At 29.0% G+C, this 18,913-nt stretch overlaps 1 protein-coding gene across 3 annotated transcripts in view; it reads left to right on the forward strand.

The window, feature by feature from the left end:
• The first annotated feature begins 1,541 nt into the window (after positions 1 to 1,541).
• The window catches only part of LOC129965363 (fat-like cadherin-related tumor suppressor homolog), a 509,169-nt gene continuing 491,797 nt past the window's right edge, over positions 1,542 to 18,913 (forward strand). For all 3 annotated transcript variants that reach the window (XM_056079193.1, XM_056079196.1, XM_056079195.1), the window contains exon 1: positions 1,542 to 1,674. The gene's annotated coding sequence lies outside the window, so the exon portion shown is untranslated. The remainder of the gene's footprint in view (positions 1,675 to 18,913) is intronic.

Genomic DNA, 18,913 nt, shown 5'->3' on the forward strand with positions numbered 1-18,913 from the left:
AACGCTTGGCGCTACTCCAATGGGTACAGGCGCGTTAGACTCAACAGCTAATTCATCACCACTCAATACCATATCGTTCGTCTCACCTCCGACTCACTGGAGGGAGAGTCTGTGGTGAAAGCTTATATAAGACAGTTAACAACTACGCTACACGAGCATATGCTTTTGTATCATGGTTATGTTACTGGACTGCGAACCACAAGGTCCCAGGTTCTATCCTCGCTCATCCCAATCGCTAAAGGTTCATTTGTAATTGAACAGCCAAACAGAAAGACTTCCTCTCATTGAATTTCGTTCAATATTTGATAAAAAGGTACGAATCTGATGCTAAATCTACATAACAAATTTCAACTGTCTAGTTCAAAGTGTGTTAGAGTTATCTTGTTCACAGACAGACAGGCAAACACACATAATGCCAGAACTGTGTTTTTTGAACTTAAGGAGATTTGAAACATGAAGATTCTTCAAAATTTCGAGCTCTAGATTTTTTTGACGATTACAATACTTTTTTTACATTTCACATAGAATGCTGAAAAATAATTGTGCTTTCAATTCAATTTTATATTAATTGAATGAATTCAAGCAAATTAACTGCTTATTTCTTTCATCAAATAAAGATGTAGAAATATTGCGCTAATAACAATATTCATCAAATTGGTGGATATTTGAACTACGAAATAGCAGATAGAATATTTGCAGACTCTGTTAAATGTGTTAAAGTTCCATTCAAACAAATCGTCGTTTTTCTCATATTAACTTTTTTAAGTAACAGAAAAAGGAAAATGAAAATCTAACAAATTTTATCTCCCAATTTCAATAAGATACATACACTTGTTTTTGAATGTAATGCAATCCTTGAAAGTGTTTTCCTAACCAAAAAGTATGTCAATATTTCAATAAAGAAAAATAAAATAAAATAAATCCTACGCGAAAAATACATTAAATGAATATTATTTCTCACTTTAAACGCACGCCATCCGGAACTATTTTTTCATTGATAAATTTTCCCTTTTCTACCAATTCCAAACTGTTTGCACAAAATTTATATCTTATCATGTTTGACTACTTGTCTACTACATGTAGATTGCCCAACAAAACTGAAACATAACTCTAGATATACGGTTTATCATGTATTAATTCCAAATTTTATCTCTTCCGGCGTTTTCACTCTATCTTAAATCATCTATAGCACACAACATTTAAATCGCGAAAATGATAACGAGCCAAATCCAGCAACCCACCTTCTAGACGAGGTCAATCATTGTTCGTTCCGATGTTCGGTGTGACGTCACAAACTTGTAATTTACGGAACGAAATAATATAGCTCAAAATCCCTTTATTTGAATTTTTTCAATTTTTGAAATCATTTTTCATAAGTTTAGGATATATAAGAACAGTTAGAACAAGTACTATGAGTTTTATAATACATTTTGATACGAATTATTTTCTCTTGCGTGTCGCGGCCGTATCCTTCCGCCAACCAAACTTTGCACGCGGCGGAGTCCCGAAGAAAATAAGTTTGACTTGTGAGACCGCTTGGAATAGTGGTTCTTGTCGTTGTGTTTTGTGACAAGTGTTTTTTGACAACCGTTGTCAAACTGTGGTCAGTGAAAAATACAATCCTGATTTACTTGGATTTCACTATTCTTACTTCATGGCTGGAAAATTTTAAAGGTAAGGTGGCTTTTTTAATTCATCGAATTGTACTGTTCAAACTTTTTGAGGCCAGTCGGCTTTTTTTTGTGTGTGGGCTTTCGTCCATAGCCTGCGGAGTTCAAGGAACAAAAAAATAAACATAAGAGGCAACCTTGCCCTTCTGGGTGGAATTTAGTGTAAACTGTTCTTCACCGATTCGAGCAGGTGTTGGGGTCCTGTGCGTTTTCAGGAATTGTGCTTTGTTTGTTCGTTAGAAAATAAAGAATTTCTGACTGTCTGAATTCCACTGGAATATTACTATTTAAATTATTTAATTTTCTCATGACATTTTCCAAATTACAACTTAAACTAGTAATATTTTGAATAATTTTTCGAACTTTATATTTGTTCTCTTTTTGTGCGAATATGTATTCTCAGAGATATGAAAAAATCATAACTATTTGTAACTGTTTTTTATTTATTTGACTAACTATTGTAATTCTTTTTATTGTTTAAAAAGCTAATAATGTTTAAATAATAATAATAATATTAATAACTTAATAATATATATATTATTTTATAAACTATGCAAATAGAATAATATTAAAATAGACCATCAGTAATTTACACTAAATTGCATATGTTCGTTTTTATATAATAGGAATAAAGTTGAGAGAACAAATTATTTTATCATGATGTGATGGATAGTCAGAAATTATGTAAATCGTTTTTCCTCTGCTTTTATATATTTAGTAATTATATATTTTTTTCAAATTTTTCATGTATTACTGGTACAGGAAAATGTTTATATAAAGCGCTTTCTGTTTAAACCTTTACTGATATTGTTTGACAATGATAGAATCAAATTTTATAGAAAGAAAAATTAATAACGGTTTTATCTATATATTATGAATAATAAAATCTTAGAGGTAAAATATTTCAATCTTTATGCGTTTAATTTTGATTTCGTACTTGTATTCCTTAGTGCATCAGCTAAATAAAATGTAAGTTTTTACATATATTTTCCATATTTATGAACTTGATGTAAAAATGATCTTTTATAGGACAGCTTCATATATTAAGCGATGCAAATAATATTTAACAATTTATAAAAGTTGCATTATAATTAAAAAATATATATGCTTTCTAGATAAACATTTATTCTATTATTAAACAAAAGATTCTGAAAGTAAGCATACATATTTTCATTTGTGAATTTCCATTACAAAATTGTTTATGCTCTTAATGAACACGATACGTATTATTTTTGTATAAATAATAATTCATAAGTATTTAATCTGTTGAAAATATTAATTTCTTTTTTACGTAATTAAAAATTAATTTTGCATTTCTCTGTATTTGTTAGTTTTTAACTGGTAACGATATTTATGTAATTAATAATGAAATGACATTGTCTGATTTTGTTTCTGTTGTTCTTTATGAGATTATTTTGTTTTTAAAATATTTTATCATCGTTTTCATGTAGTAGGTTAAATTTCTTTTAAATTTAATTACAATAGTTATGTTTCGCAAATTTATTTTTCAATATAACGAAATAATGATAAACTTGTAGATTTGATTTTTTTTTCAATAAATAATTTATGCGTTGTTTTTAGAACTTGTCCCGATAGAAATTAATTATTCAGTTTAGAGAATCTAAAGAGGATTAATGATATTTGAAAATGTCTGGACTGTAATATATTTCATCTTATTAATTATTTGTATGATTGTATAAAAATAGAAATTTATTTTTCAGTTGTGTGTTGTGTAGAATTATTAGAATTCATTCAAATGCTTATTAATATTTTTATATGCGAATTAAATTATTTTAAATTTACTAGATTCTTAATAATTAAAATATTTCTATTTTATTATGTATGTGTTTTTAAATCAGTCCGTGTTTCTTTTTGCATATTTCATTAAAAAGTTAATACACGTTTATTTCAATATTTGGTCGCCATTTTTTTTTTTTTACCCATAACAAAAAGAATCCAATCTTTCTGCTTAGATTTTGTAACCGATCATGTGTTTAATCATTTGAACGTGAGAGGAATTCTGAAATTAAAAGGAAATTCATGTCTGTAATCTTCTAGAAAAAAATAAAAATAAAAAGAATAAAAAAGTGACTTAAAAGCTTGCAGTCATTTTTCTTTTTCTCTAGAAGATTAATATTTCTCTAAAACTCCTACAAAGCATGATGTTGAAACTCTTTACTTCAAATGTGACAGTTTCGTTGAGGGAAAACAGACTGAAGTCACAACATGAATACACCTGTTGAACTTACGCGAAATGCATTTGACAACAGGTGTGTAACGTGAAAATTTCAAGCTTTTGTTCTTTCTGTAGGAGTAATACTAGACCATTTTGTTGTAATTCGCTGTTTACTAGAATTGCATATTCATCAAATCATTTTAAATTCGAGGTTATACTTTCCTTTCTTATATAAGTCCGCCATGATTTTTTTTAAAAATCAAAATTGCCTATGTCTTATAAATAATAAATTTTTCTTTAGAATTTTAAACGTCTTCAAATAGATTTTGCACTTGCTTAAGTCTTAAAGTTTTTATTAAAATGTTTTCAGAGAAATTTGTGTAATAGTAGCGAATCAGAAAAATGTATGTGTTACTAATGATAAATATGAAGGTGTGTGTTGGCGCTCTACAAATCAGACTGACCACCTAAAGCTACCAAACTTCCCACACACTTTAAAGAGTAGAAATGTGAAAAGCGGAACAATTTTTTTTTGAAATTTTAATTAGATTTCAAATTTTGATTGATTCATTGAAATTTCGTTGTTTTTCCGGGATAATTTCTGAAAATAGTGCAGATCGAAAATGCTTAAATGCTTTTTGCATCATCTTAAAATTAAAAGAAATATATGTTTTCATTGATAGCTTCTTTTTTTAATAAATAAGAAATAAAATAAGAAAATTTTTAAATAAGAAAAATTTCTGCTAATTTTACAAGTAAATGGCATTATCAGGCGGGTGCCCCCCCCCATCATTGATGATCAAGATATAAAGATTCGGTTTTTTTTTCTTTTGCATTCATTTTACTATAGAAGCAATAATGGTGAAAATGTTTTTAATTAAATACTGCTGTCCTTTCCTATGACATAATTGGATATATAAAGGTATGCACAAAATGAATTGGGAAATGCTTAGCACAATTAATAAAACGGTGTTTAAGGTTTCTACAATAGTAAATGTCTATCAAAATCTGAAAATTAAGGACATTTTGCCGAGAAAGCCATTTGAACATAGTTTAGAGAAAATATTTAATTGAAATTTTTAACAATCATTAATTTGGCGGACCTGATTGTCGTTAGAGATGGCTAGTGAATATTAATTTATTTTAGAATTTAAGAAAAATTATGATTAGCTGAAGTGATTGCTATTATATGTCTATTTTAATACCTCTTTTTTATATTCTGAATTATATTTCTTTTATAACAAATATATAATCTACTCTAAAAAGAACAATGATTAATTTTGTTAAATTCTATATGGATGTTGAAATGAGTTATAGAAAGATAGTTAAGTAATTTAAAAAGGTAATTTTTTTTAAATTTGGAAATTTATTTTATGTTTTAAGTTTTTTTGAGGTTTGTCGAATGTCGGTTGTGTGTGTGTGTGTGTGTGTGTGTGTGTGTGTGTGTGTGTGTTTTATTTCTTATAAGGAGGATAAAAAACAGATAAAGAAAATAAGTTTCCATTACTAGTTCAATGTTTTTTAGATTCTTCCAAAAAAAAGTGCTAAAGATATGTAGTGAAAATTCGGTAAAATTGTAATTTCTTTCTTATACTTAATCTTAGTGTTTTCCCTATATTTTTATTTATTATTATATATTATCGTTCATAGTTATTAAGTAATTGTTTTTATGAAATAATTTATTTAAATATGTAGTTGAAAATACGCCTTTTAAATTCTTATAAATTCTTCATTAATTATTTGATTCTATGTTGGATTTTGCATAATTTTTGTAATGCATTCCCCTAAAGTTTTTGCAATAGATTTTGGATCAACGTCATGGGAAACATTGAGGCGAAATAAAATGTTAAAATATCGTGGGCATATATATTGCATACTTTAATGATTTGTATTATATTTCACTTAGTGGCTTGAATCAAATGACACTGTGGGCTCTCACTAATCCAGTAGATATCAGACCAGATAATTATAGGATTATTGAAAGTGCCGTATTAATAAATGCTCATTAAAAAGATTGCTTTGCAGATACAAAAAAAAAATCACAAAACATTAAAAATAACAAATTATACCAAAAATTATCCTACATTTGATTAATAGTACAAAATATTGTTTAAAATTGGTTTGTTGCATCACGTTGAAGCAACTGAAAATTTCATTTGTGATTCTTCATTGTGATTTTCATTGTGATTTGTGATTTTCATTGTGACTCCTGGTCCTAGAAAGGAGGAGACCAGATTACTGAGTTTGCTATAATTGCAATACAAGTAACAGTTTATTATAATATATTTTATTCAACAGTATAAAAAACGATACTTTTTGTATAATGGAATTACTCTCTTTGTGTCCTAGGTGTTTACGAACTATAATTTGACTGTTAATGCCTTTTTATGATTGTGCAGAAATTAATTTAATTTTGAAGCTTTATTTTCACATATATTAGTTCCATCAATATACAGATATTGTTCAATGTTCGCATATTATATATTATTGTGCAATATTATATTATATTGTATAATGCCATTTAAAATTTTGCAGTACTTTATAAAATTATGCAATACCATATAAAACTGTACATTGTTATTGTTTAATGTTCGCATATTATATAATATTGTGCAATATTATATTATATTGTATAATGCCATTTAAAATTTTGCAGTACTTTATAAAATTACGCAATACCATATAAAACTGTATATTGTTATTGTTTAATGTTCGCATATTATATAATATTGTGCAATATTATATTATATTGTATAATGCCATTTAAAATTTTTATTTAAAATTATGCAATACCATATAAAATTGTATATTGTTATATAATATCTAACAGTATTATATACTTTATTGATTACTTTGAAAATATATTTGAAATATCAAAATTTGAACTTCAGACTTGAGGTTAAATTTTTCCAAATAATGATAACACAGTAAGAGACAATTGATATATCTTTACAAGAATAAAGATAAAAATAATCAACTTTCTGAAAAGTATTAACTCAACTCGAGTGAAATGAAAAGAAAAAGGTCTTACTCCTTCTGCCATAAATAAGTTTAACGAGCCAAACTGAAATTCTTAGCTATAAAACGATCGATATCCAAAAACCATTAAAAAAATAAGTTAGCTATCAGTGATAAATAAATCCCATCAAAATTTTAAAGTGTCGTGTGCATCGAAGCCACTTCACATGAACTGTATCGAGGATTACCGTAAATTGGGGCTCATTTTTCCATGTTTTCGATTCCCTCTAGTCTCCTGACACATTTAAAGTGAGAGGTTAAATTGCATATATTAGGAGAAAAGAAATTCGCATATTCTTGAATGTTTCTGCATCATAGCTCTTTTTAATAAGAATACGAAAAGGGGATCAAATGCATTCATGATACGGCAGTCGCTTTAATTGGTACTTGAGCGATAAACACGATATCAGAGAGAGAGAAAGAGCAATAAAAAAAAAAATACTCAAACTTCTCTTTTATTGCCTTCTTATACCTGAAAAGACGCGCGTGATTTCCATACGGTTCTTGGCATTAATTTTAATCTTTTTCTTCCTCGGCAATTTTCGCCCCGTTTTCCTGAAGATGCGGGATTCCTTGCATCAAAGGTGATTTTGTGTGTGCCAGGTAATTTAATTTCTTTTTCGAGTGAATGGAAATTATCGTTCGTTCGGGGGAAGAAAATGAGCTGTAAAACTTTATATCTTTCACTTTGGACACACCGTTGATTTATTTTATAATGATCCCTTATTCAACGGTTCTAACTTTTATGACAAACGGCAAAAAGTTTCGCATGATCTCATTCTTTAACTGTTTTTATAATTACTTAAAATAAAATTATTACACTTATTGAAACCCTTCTGTGCTCCACCATTCAGACATTCTAAGGATCTAGTTATAAAAAGAAAAGAAAAGAAAGTATTCAATTAAATTACATTCTTTTTTCTTTATAATTGAAATCCCTCTGAAGGGAGGGGGGGGGGACTCGTTGTTGAGGATGAGATTCCGACATGGTGGTTGCTTCCCGCCACCCTGTTGTGTACGGAAAAAGGCGAGGGTCTGGCTCCTTCCATTGATTACGGGACGTATTTCCCAAGGGAAGGGTTGTATCGTTGCCGGTGATGACCGTTAGGACTCAACCACAATTAGGGAGTGCAATACCGGTATACCGGGATACCGAATACCGGTATTTTGAGCTATTTGTACGATTTTGTAATACCGGTATTCACAAGTTTAAATACCGGTTTTTCGGTATTTACTAGAAATTTTTAAAATTGTCTCCACTAAATGTTCAGGAATCGCCAACATAGCAAAATAGTATACGTTTTTGCTTTTATATCTCCTTAATGGACGAAATTAAAGGCCTAATTAATTGCTTAAATCTAAATTAGCGAAACATGGATTATCCGTGAAAGAAAATATTGTATCCATAACGACTGATGGAGCAACAGTTATGAACAAAGTTAGAAAGTTGATTGGTGCAAATCAGCAATTGTGTTATGCTGATGGAATTCAATTAGGAGTAATATATATCAAAAAATAAAGAACAGAAGAATCCAAATACTGTGGATATAGAAACTTCGGATTCCAACTTTGAAAAGAGTAAGAGTGAGAGTGAGTGATATTGACAATGAAAATAATGACAATCTCATTGCTGAAGAAGATATTTCTAATGAGGATGAAATATTAACCAATCACGAATTGCTTCCTATAGTTTATAAAGTTCAAAAAATTGTTAAGATATTTAAACGTTCCCCTATAAAAAATGACATATTACTAAAATATATACTAACTGAAAATAATACAGAATATATGTTAATATTAGATTCTAAAACACGTTGAAACAGTTTACTCCTAATGATGGAACGATTTTTGAAACTGAGAAATCCAATTCAAAAAGCAATAATTGACTTCAACTCGTAAATTAATTTTTCAGATAGTGAATTCGACTCAATATCCAGAACTGCATCAGCTCTAATTCCAATAAAACTGACTGTTGAGGCGTTATGTCAGAGAGATTCTAATTTATTAACAGCTAATACAACAATAAATTTCATGTTGCAGTCACTGAAAGAACAGCAGACATCACTATCTGAAGAATTATATATTACATTGAAAAATCACACAGTTGAAAGGCATACCGAAATAGAAAATGTCTTATGGTATTTACTTAATTATAATGATTTTAAAAATGAAAATGAAAAAGAAGAAAAGAAAATAACCAATTCAAATCTGATTAAGTTTATAGTAAATTTTCTTAAATGTTTTTACCCACAAACCTATACACATTCAGAAGAATACGGTTCACTTATCGAAGATTATGATGACATCAATGTCGATAGTGAAAATGAATTGTTTCTTGAACAAGAATTAGAATTAGCTATAGATAAAAAAAAATTTCAAAGAACCAAACCTACAATACAGAAATCAGCTATATCAAAAACCACCCGACGAGAAATCGATTTAGTTGAAGATGAGGGATATATAGGTAAATACTTGGAAAAAGTATATCGCTCATTCCTAACAGTACCACCAACTAGCGTAGATGCCGAAAGAGCGTTTTCGACAGCTGTTAATTTTTGCACAAAATTACTTTTCAGGCTTAATGATTGTACAATTGATGCATTATGTTTTTTATTATCAAATTTCAAAAAATTTTAATAGTACCACAGACTGAATAGTGATATTTACACTTTTTTTGTGATTTAAATAAATAAGATGTTCCTTTACTTTTTTGCGACTCTTTATATACTGTTATGTTTTGTAAGTTACAAATTATTTTTTGTAACATTTACACTCTCTAATGAAACTGGCAAATAAAACAAAGAAACACCTGTGTTTTCTTTATTTTTCTAAAATTTCTAATCCCGGTATTAAGATCTGAAAAATACCGAATACCGGTATTGAAATTTTGGTCCGGTATTGCAATCCCTAACCACAATTCCTGCCAGTGTTGTTGTTGCGCGTTCCGGGCATTCAGATTTTTCCGTGTGCTTGCGGGCGGGTCGGAGTAGCCAGTTTAAGGTTTCTCTGTAACTGACGCTCTCAAAGCATAATATATTGGGGTATGGCTAATACGAATACTTTTAATTGCTTTGATTCCTTGAATTACTTATTAACATATTCTAAATTATCGTCTGTAATTCGAATTTATTTTGAGTTATGAGAAATAGAATTTAAAAATTGTAAAAAAAAAAGTTTTTATTTCCGAGTTATTTTTGTTAGTAAAATATGTCGTTATCATCTGTCCATTGTATGCTTTATTTGTCTATCAAAGAAACAATAAAAGTTTCTCTCTCCCTTTTTGAAAAAAGCACTTGTATTTCTTTATGAAAGCTTTATTTAGATAAAATTAATAAATCTTTATTATTTATTTTAAATATAGTACTAATGTTATATGCAGAGTGCTATATATTTACTGAAACGATTTTCTTAAATTTTGAAATATTGATTTTTAAACTTATGATTGTTAACAATTAATTTATTAAAAATTTAAAAATCTGTATATAATATATAAAATATGAATTATGCTTTTTTTATTAAAATTAAATCATCACTGCCATTTTTAGTTTGAATATAGTCGCTATATCATGCTACCTATTTTGAAATCCAAATTTTTCTGAATTTGACTAAGTAAAATTCTTACTTTTATCTCTTTCAATTTCGAAATAATCAAGTTTCACTAACCTAACCAAGAGATTATTCCACGTAATTCGCCCACTTTCTAATTTTACGAATAATTGATGCTTCATTTTGTTGACGCCAAATGCTGAAATCAAGTGTCCTTGACTTTTTATATCACGTAGCATCGAATTCTTATTAGTATCATAATACGATTAGACTAATTATTTTAAATAATTGAGTATCGAAAAATATTAATCAGTATATAATTTTAGATTTTCATTTATCCAGTTAGTAATCGTTAAGTGTAAAATTATGAACAGGGGTAGTAAATGTTGGATAAGAGTGATGTAAGTTTTCGTTATTTTTTCCATGCAGATTTGTTATTGCGTAAGTTGTTTTCAGGTTTTGAATTTAAGTTTTTTTTTTTTTGTGTGTGTGTGTTTAAAATAGACATTCTTTATGTTAAATTTCTCATTTATGCAGAGTGAAGCATTAATTATCATTTATTTGAAATTTCATTGAAATCTAATACCATCAAAATTGCCAGCATGTTCTTCCGATTTATGAATAATAAGTTATTCTCCTAAGTTATACCGTTTATTATCTACCACAACCACTTACTATGTAATCTCATTACATGCCATTTCTCTAGTCACTTGTTATGTCTGGAAGTAAAGAAACCTTGAGTTCAAGAACTCCGTGACACTCCCCTCAAATCGGACAATCATGCCGTCGAAAATCTGTAAGGAATATATATATATATATATATATATATATATATATATATATATATATATATATATATATATATATAATATAATTTATCAAACTTAAATCCTAATTAATTTTCTAATTTTTATCTTAATTTAACCCCTATTAACTTCATGCTAAAATGTTCTTCGATTTCCTGATCAATCTTTACTTTTTTTTTTAAAAGAATTTAATAATGCTAAACGGTTTCCATAAAAATGCCTACTTTTGCATTTTCTCACGCTCCGAGTGAAGGGATAAAAATTCTTAATGCTTAGCACATTTTTTTAAAGATACCTAACATTCCCTTATCTACATCGACGCTTGGGTAAGAAATCTCTATTAAAATCTCATAGTAAAATCACTGAAGGGAAAAATTTTGGTCTCTTCTGCTCTTGTGTCTCGATGTAGATTGATATTTTTCTTACCACTTATTTTTTTGTACACAAATTATGCCTCCTGGGATGAAATAAAACTAAGTTAACATTTCAAAAGCTTCTTCTATTCGGCCACGCAAATGCTAAAATATGTGATATAGTATGAATATTTACAAAATACGTTCTTTAGATATATATGTACACATACAGGCAGTGCAGTAAATACTGTATAAAGCTATAAATGACATTTAAAATTATTATTTTACTAAAAACTAAGTAAAAAATGAATTTAATAAATTTTTGTTTGAATTGAAAGAAAAATGATTATAAAAATTGTTCAGTGGATATTAATCGTAATTAGTTATTCTCTATTATTTTTTTTCAATCTATTTAAAGAAGTACAACGTATAAAGAAAAAAATGTATGGACAGAAGAGTTTGACAGTACCAAAAGTTTAAAGCTGATATTTCTAAACTGGTGGATTCCAATATCCTTTAAAATAGACACATATTGAAAAATTCTCTCGTCCCATTCGTTGGAAATAGCCCTAAGATAGGAATTCGATTTAATGTTGGATCATCAGTCTAGGAGCAAATGTGTCTGAAGTCCTTAAAATGGATATGCCGCTGTAGATCTCAGTTAGATATCAGTAATTCCCGAGGTTATAATTCGAGCAGTTCCAGTTCTAAAAGTCTGGAGGCGACCTAACTAGTCAGCGAGTTCCACTTGATATTTGGACATTGAGTTGACATCAAGTGTTGTTACGACGGATATTTAGGTCACTTGGAACGATGCAGAACGTCATTTCGATAATGCGAAACTCAAGTATTTATCTGTTTGTCGATTTTTAGTTCATTTCATTTATTTTCGTAGCCTTCTATGCAGGAATTTCAGATAAAAATTTATTTTATTAGTTTCACACTTTAGGATGAAAAAACTAATGAAATTTTAAAATTAAGCTCTTCGCCTATAAAATTAATAATAATTTTATTTAGATAATAAATTTTATTACATCTAAATAAAACTAGGCGGCTTTAAATGATCGATTGGTTTAACGTAGAGTTGCTTTTTTTTTATTTCCTTGCAGTGTTTGGCATTCTATTGCTGTTGCATTTTTAAAACCTTGCACTGATTGACTTTCTGTTTCTGTTACATTTTTAAATCCTAGCCGTCAGGTGTTGCATTTTTATATCCTTAAAGTTACTCTTGCATTTTTATATCCTTGCACTGATTGACTTTCTGCTACTGCTACATTTTTATATCCTTGCACTGATTGACTTTCTGCTACTGCTACATTTTTATATCGTTGCACTGATTGACTTTCTGCTACTGCTACACTTTTATATCCTTGCATTGATTGACTTTCTATTACCGTTGTTGCATTTTAATATCCTAGCAGTTACTGTTGCACTTTTATCTCCTTGCTATGTTAGAGATTCCACTTATTTTAACGTCATTGTAGTGTATTAGGAATAATTTAGATAAGTATTATCTCTAATTTTTAAAAATGTGTCAATTCCTTTTGTCTCCAATATAAGCTAGTTTCGGGATTCTTCCATGATAATAACATTTAAAAGCTATTATTGATGTAATGCCTTTTGTTTGTGCTTTACGAATAAATGTTTTAATTCTTCCAATAAAATGATTTTTCAAGTCATTTATTTGGTGTACAATATTATTTGGGTGTCATCTTCATAATTATACATTATTAGAAGCTTTTACCTAAACCTAATGTTTTATTGTTTTGTTAATGTTTCTACACAATTGATTTCTGTTCTCTGAATTTTATTTTATTTTAAACTTTTTATTTAAAAAAAAAGACTGATGACATTGAGTTTAGAAAGAGTAGATTATCATCATCATATAATTACACCAAGCAGCAAGAAATATGCAATATTGTTTTAATCTTTTTTATAAATTTGTTCGAAATTAAACATTTATGTATATATTTTGGGCCATCCGAACAAATTAATCAAATTCTCAGAAGAAGAAGAAGAAAAAAAAAAAAACAACGATCCATTAATAAACAGTTTTAATAATATCGTTCTTGAACGGCTCAAGTTCGGTACCTTATCGCCCAGTATATATAGAAAACTAATAATATAAAAAAATAATATTAATATTAAATTTATACAGGAAATTCTTTACAATATAATTAATTGCCTTTGGTTGATTAAGTAAATGAACTGCGGTTTTACGATTCTAGAGGGGTGGTGTTTTTCTCCTTCTGATAACACCTCGCTAAGTGATTGATTGTTATGCACATAGTTGCGAAAGTTATGTTTCTCATCCGTGCGCTGATAGATGAACAGCGAAACAAATGTTTTTCGTCTATCACCCTCCTCCAAAAAAAATCAACCAGAGACGTTGTTTCTCACCTCTAGTTGTTGACTCCCGGTGAACTCTGCACCTCTAAGGATTTATCATGAATCCGTCATTGGTAGTTTTTTGTACTCGGAAGTCACGATTTTGTGGGGTTAGAAAATACTGTTAGGGGGTCATAGAAGGTTCTAAAAAAATTAATTATTATTATTGATTAATTACGTCGGAAATATTAATTCTTTTGGATTGTATTAGCAGATGCTTCACTTAACGTAAATAAAACAGTTTGTAAGTGTATTTCATGCAAGAACCGCTCAGCATTAGTTTAAAAACTGATAATTTATTTTAGCAAAGGAGAACTTAACGTATGTCGTTGGATATTTTAATAAATGCAGTTTGTTCGGTGCAAGAAATATACCAAGCATAATTTGGGCTTTGGATAAATTAAAATAATTTCCATCTAACAGTTTAATACGGAAGGAAATAATAATTTAATCAAATAGTTTGTGTCACGAATCAAAATATGTCATCTTATGGTATGTTCCGCAGTTCGAAATAATACGTTGCCATCTTTTGTCATACCGATCCTAGATAATTACATTTTATATCTGTTTCTTAGACTAGGCATGACAAAAGTCGCCAAACGTTTCATGTTAAAAGGAATAATTATTGATTAAACTTCAAGTTTCAGTTTACCTATTCTTCGGGTCTAAAATTTTATAAACCCGGCGAATAATAAAACAGAAAGTTGAAATTTAATTTAATAAATATATATATATATATAGTATTTATGTTTAAAACGACATTCTTAAAGACTGAATGGATCCGTATACCAGAAGTTTATGTAGCGCCTTACAAAAAAGAAGTGGTATTGGTATATAAAGATTTTTTTTTTTTCACATCTCTTATCATATTTTGACTTTAAAATGTTACATAAGCCCAATTTATTTCTACAGCGCTCATCTATGTCTTTTCCCCCCTCATCGTTGCACCACTGTGTTTTACGCTTCCTTAAACATTGACAAAAAAAAAAAAAAAAAAAAAAAAAACTGTTCTTCTACATTTTTGTGATAAAATGACAGATATTAAGAAATAATGATGAAAAGATTTTGTGTCATTGTTTCGAAACCAAACGCTCTCAGTTGCATTTATAAAATTGTCTTAAAGAATTCAAAATTTACTTTTTGCATTCAAGGGCTGTTGCTTTTGAAAATAATATTTTTTCAACTATGGTTTGTTTTCATTTTATAATTTTCAAATCTTTTTTAAAAATAAATTCAGATGCTATATCTGAAGGGAAAGTACAATTCTCTCCATAAGTTTGATAAACATTTCCCCTCTAATTTTTTAAATTCTGACAATGAGTTTTGATTATTATCTTAATAATTTAAACAGTATGCTTATTAAATGCATCCAACATTTCCTGGGCGCAACTAGCTACAACGGATTTGAATGTGAGTGCCGTTTCTACAATTTTAAATCCTTAATGAAGTAAAGAAAAGTAAATTTATATTTTGTAAAAATAATGTTTCAAAATTTCACGAGTATTCATATTGTTTGTGTTATTATGCCAAAATTTATCCCCGTAATTTTTTGAACTTTTATGCCACCTAATTTACATTTTCACAAACTGACAAATATAATTTTGAACAATATCTTTTTTTCCTTCTAAACTCAGGGGGAAGCATTCACTGAAATTTAAAAGTGGAATCTTTTGATGAAAACAATAATAAAATTTATTTTAATTGTATGTTCATTCCTTACGAGTGGACTTGTAAAACCTGTATTCGCCAGTTATATTTTTAAAAAATAATCTAGATTATTCGAAAAGCTTTTTCATTAAAAAATAAAATTTAAAAAAATGCCATACCCGCCTGAAGAATTCGGCAATTGAAAATATCCACAATTTAAGAAAGAAACAACATGGTGAACCCGGAAGAACAATATCAGTAAGGAAACAATTGTAAAGGTCATCAGCTAATCCATGCAGCATTTAATAACCAATTGTACTTTACTCAGATCATATTCTATCGTTCAACCGTGATTACTGTTGTGCGTTTTCTCTTCTTTTTTCCATATGGGTCAGTGGACGATAAAGACGGTAGCGTGCCCAACATCCATTCTTTTCGTCCGTCTGTCCGATTTCTTATGCAAACGTCTGCTGAGTCGAATAGTTATGGACACTAAAAAAACAAAAAACACATTTTATAACCAATTGGGGAAAGAGCCATGAATATTCTATCAGCTACAATTAATCACCATTGTGTAACGATTAGTTAAGAAAAAAATTCGTCTTATTGCGGCTATTAGTGTGATGAAAAAAAGCGCAGAGAAATTAAATAAAAGACGTTAAGATTAATTGAAAACAACGTAGTTCCCCGGAGAAGTATGGCCCTCGGAGTCTTTGGTTTAACTCAGACTCCGTTGTTAAATGTTTGAAAAAACGAGAGAAAGTTAATTCTATTATTAAGAAGTTGATTAGTCTTTTCTAATGTCCGAGTGGGGAATTGTGTATTCATTAATCATTTTACATTCATCGAAAGTGCTAATGATTCTGCTACGAATAAATTACAATAACCGTCAAACAAAGCTAATCCAGTTAGTAATCAATTACTGCTTTCTTATTTTTCTTTGTTTATTTATATTAAAAAAAAATTCTATTTTTGTTCATACATTTTCCACATGTTTGTTACCCAGATTAAATGTAATTTGCATACATTTATTCATAATTACTGTGATTATTTATTTGAGGATATTTTGATGATTTTATCATCTGTAACTGATTGTTACATACTCGTGGATCGCATGTCTCGTTTGTAGCTTTGGGAAAAAAAAAAAAAAAAAAAAAACATCGTAAGTTTTGATACAATTTTCATATGTTAGGTTAACATTTCTGAATATGATTTTATCAAAATTTTGGTGGCATCACATTTTATGAAAATTTTTTGGAATTACAGTAAGCTAAATAAATAAGGTTAGTGGATTGTAAACTAAATTTTGAACAAGGTTTGTAGATTGGGAACTAAATTTTGAACAAGGTTTGTAGATTGGAAACTAAATTTTGGACAAGGTTTGTAGATTGGAAACTAAATTTTGAACAAGGTTTGTGGACTGGAAACTAAAGTTTGAACAAGGTTTGTGGATTGGAAACTAAATTTTGAACATGGTTTGTGGATTGCAAACTAAATTTTGAACAGGGTTTATGGATTGGAGATTTTTAAAAATTAAGTTCATCTTTGTTAATTTATCTGTCTAGCCGTGAGCAAACGTATTGATTTTGTGCGATTCTAGTTGAAAGCCAAATTCTAGAAGTTTGTAGTCTACAAATTTTACAAATATTTCCCAGTTGTAATATAGAACATTCGAAAATTTTTGTTGTTCATGTTGGTATTGAAAAATATATATTTTAATGATTTACCCTAAATCTTAAATATGGTCACAGCTGAGAAAAAAGTTTTAAATACGAAAAAGTTGTACTTTTTTTTTTTTTTTTTTTTCATGCTCTTGGATTTAGACTAGAATAATAACTCTGGTATTGTTTCAAAACGGGATGCTAATATTACTAATTTTATCCTGTGGTTTCTACGTTAATTTATTGTATCTGACCACTGTCCACATTACGAGATCTGTCCGAAAGCAGAATTCATAAAGCCTCAAAATGGGAATTAAACTAATTAACGTGTGTTTAATTGTGAGCTGAGTAGATTAAACAGATATTAAATTGTATAAATTAAATGTTCGTGAAATATAGTAATTTTAATATCCAACATTTTAGGTAATAATTTTACTTGGTTAGATGTTATGATGCACACTTTGAAATTATATTATTATATTCTTTTCTTTTTTTAAAAAAATTGAAACGTTACCAATGAATGTTTCTGGTAAATCTTAGGCCTCTATTTCGAGTAATTTCGATTTTTTTGAAAATTCATTCTTTTGATTGGTTCTGTATTGTTTTATGCGATATGTTTGTGAGTTTTATTTTTCTTCCATATAATTGTTTATCATTGCAGTACTTAAAAAAAATTAGGAGAAATTCATTTTTCGATTTCCCGCCCCCTCTCTAACTTTCTATAACTAAACTTTCAAACGTAGTCCCTTCATTTCTGTATCCTAATTTTTTCCTTATTGATTGTTTTTTTTTTATTATCCGAATAATCCGAATCCACCTGTGTCTCAACACCTACAAATTTCGAGTTGCCGAATTCATCAACACACAATATTGGCCAACCAACCCATTCTTTCCTCTAAAACCTATCCGAATTTTCATTTAATCTATTAAGTTCCCGAATCGATCGGACTTTCAAAAGTTTCCAACCTGTCCACTGGGGCGAAAACACGTGTGTGTCAACAGTTCGACCCGACAATCTCTTAACTCCCGAAATTCTCGCTAATTAGTTGCACCAAATTTGCTGCTGGAGCAGACAAGAGTACAAGTACATCATTATGGGATGTATCGGGCATCGCAAGTTTGCGAAGTATTAAAGACTGCTGCTATGCAAAGGAAACTAACTCAAGCGGGCCATTATTTTGAGGATTCTTTAAGATAATATGATGAAGGCTCAATATATACGGCTTATTATATGTGACGTGGATGTGAAAATATGATTCGATACTGCATTGTGAAATTACCCATTTAGATAGTGATTTCGATATCTTTTTGAAGCACAGTCAGATGACAAGGTTGAAACTTGATCTGGGACACGATACTTTTTATATCACATGACACGAGGACAATAATATATTCTTACACGTTGTCACTCAGTGTCGTGGATTTAAAATAAATTCAAATTCATCGTTCATCCAATAGTTGATAGCAGGTATGGCATTAGATATCAGAGAGGTTAATGCTTTTTTTCTTTTTATGATTAATGCTAAAAAATGAATTTAAAAGTGGTTAATTTTAATGAAAAGTGATTTAAAAATTAACCATCCGGCCATCAATAGCACAAAAATTATGTTGATGATGGGGGGGAGGGATTGGAATTGAACACTTTTGC

The sequence above is a fragment of the Argiope bruennichi genome, chromosome 4 (genome assembly GCF_947563725.1).
Source record: "Argiope bruennichi chromosome 4, qqArgBrue1.1, whole genome shotgun sequence".
Classification (NCBI taxonomy): domain Eukaryota; kingdom Metazoa; phylum Arthropoda; class Arachnida; order Araneae; family Araneidae; genus Argiope; species Argiope bruennichi.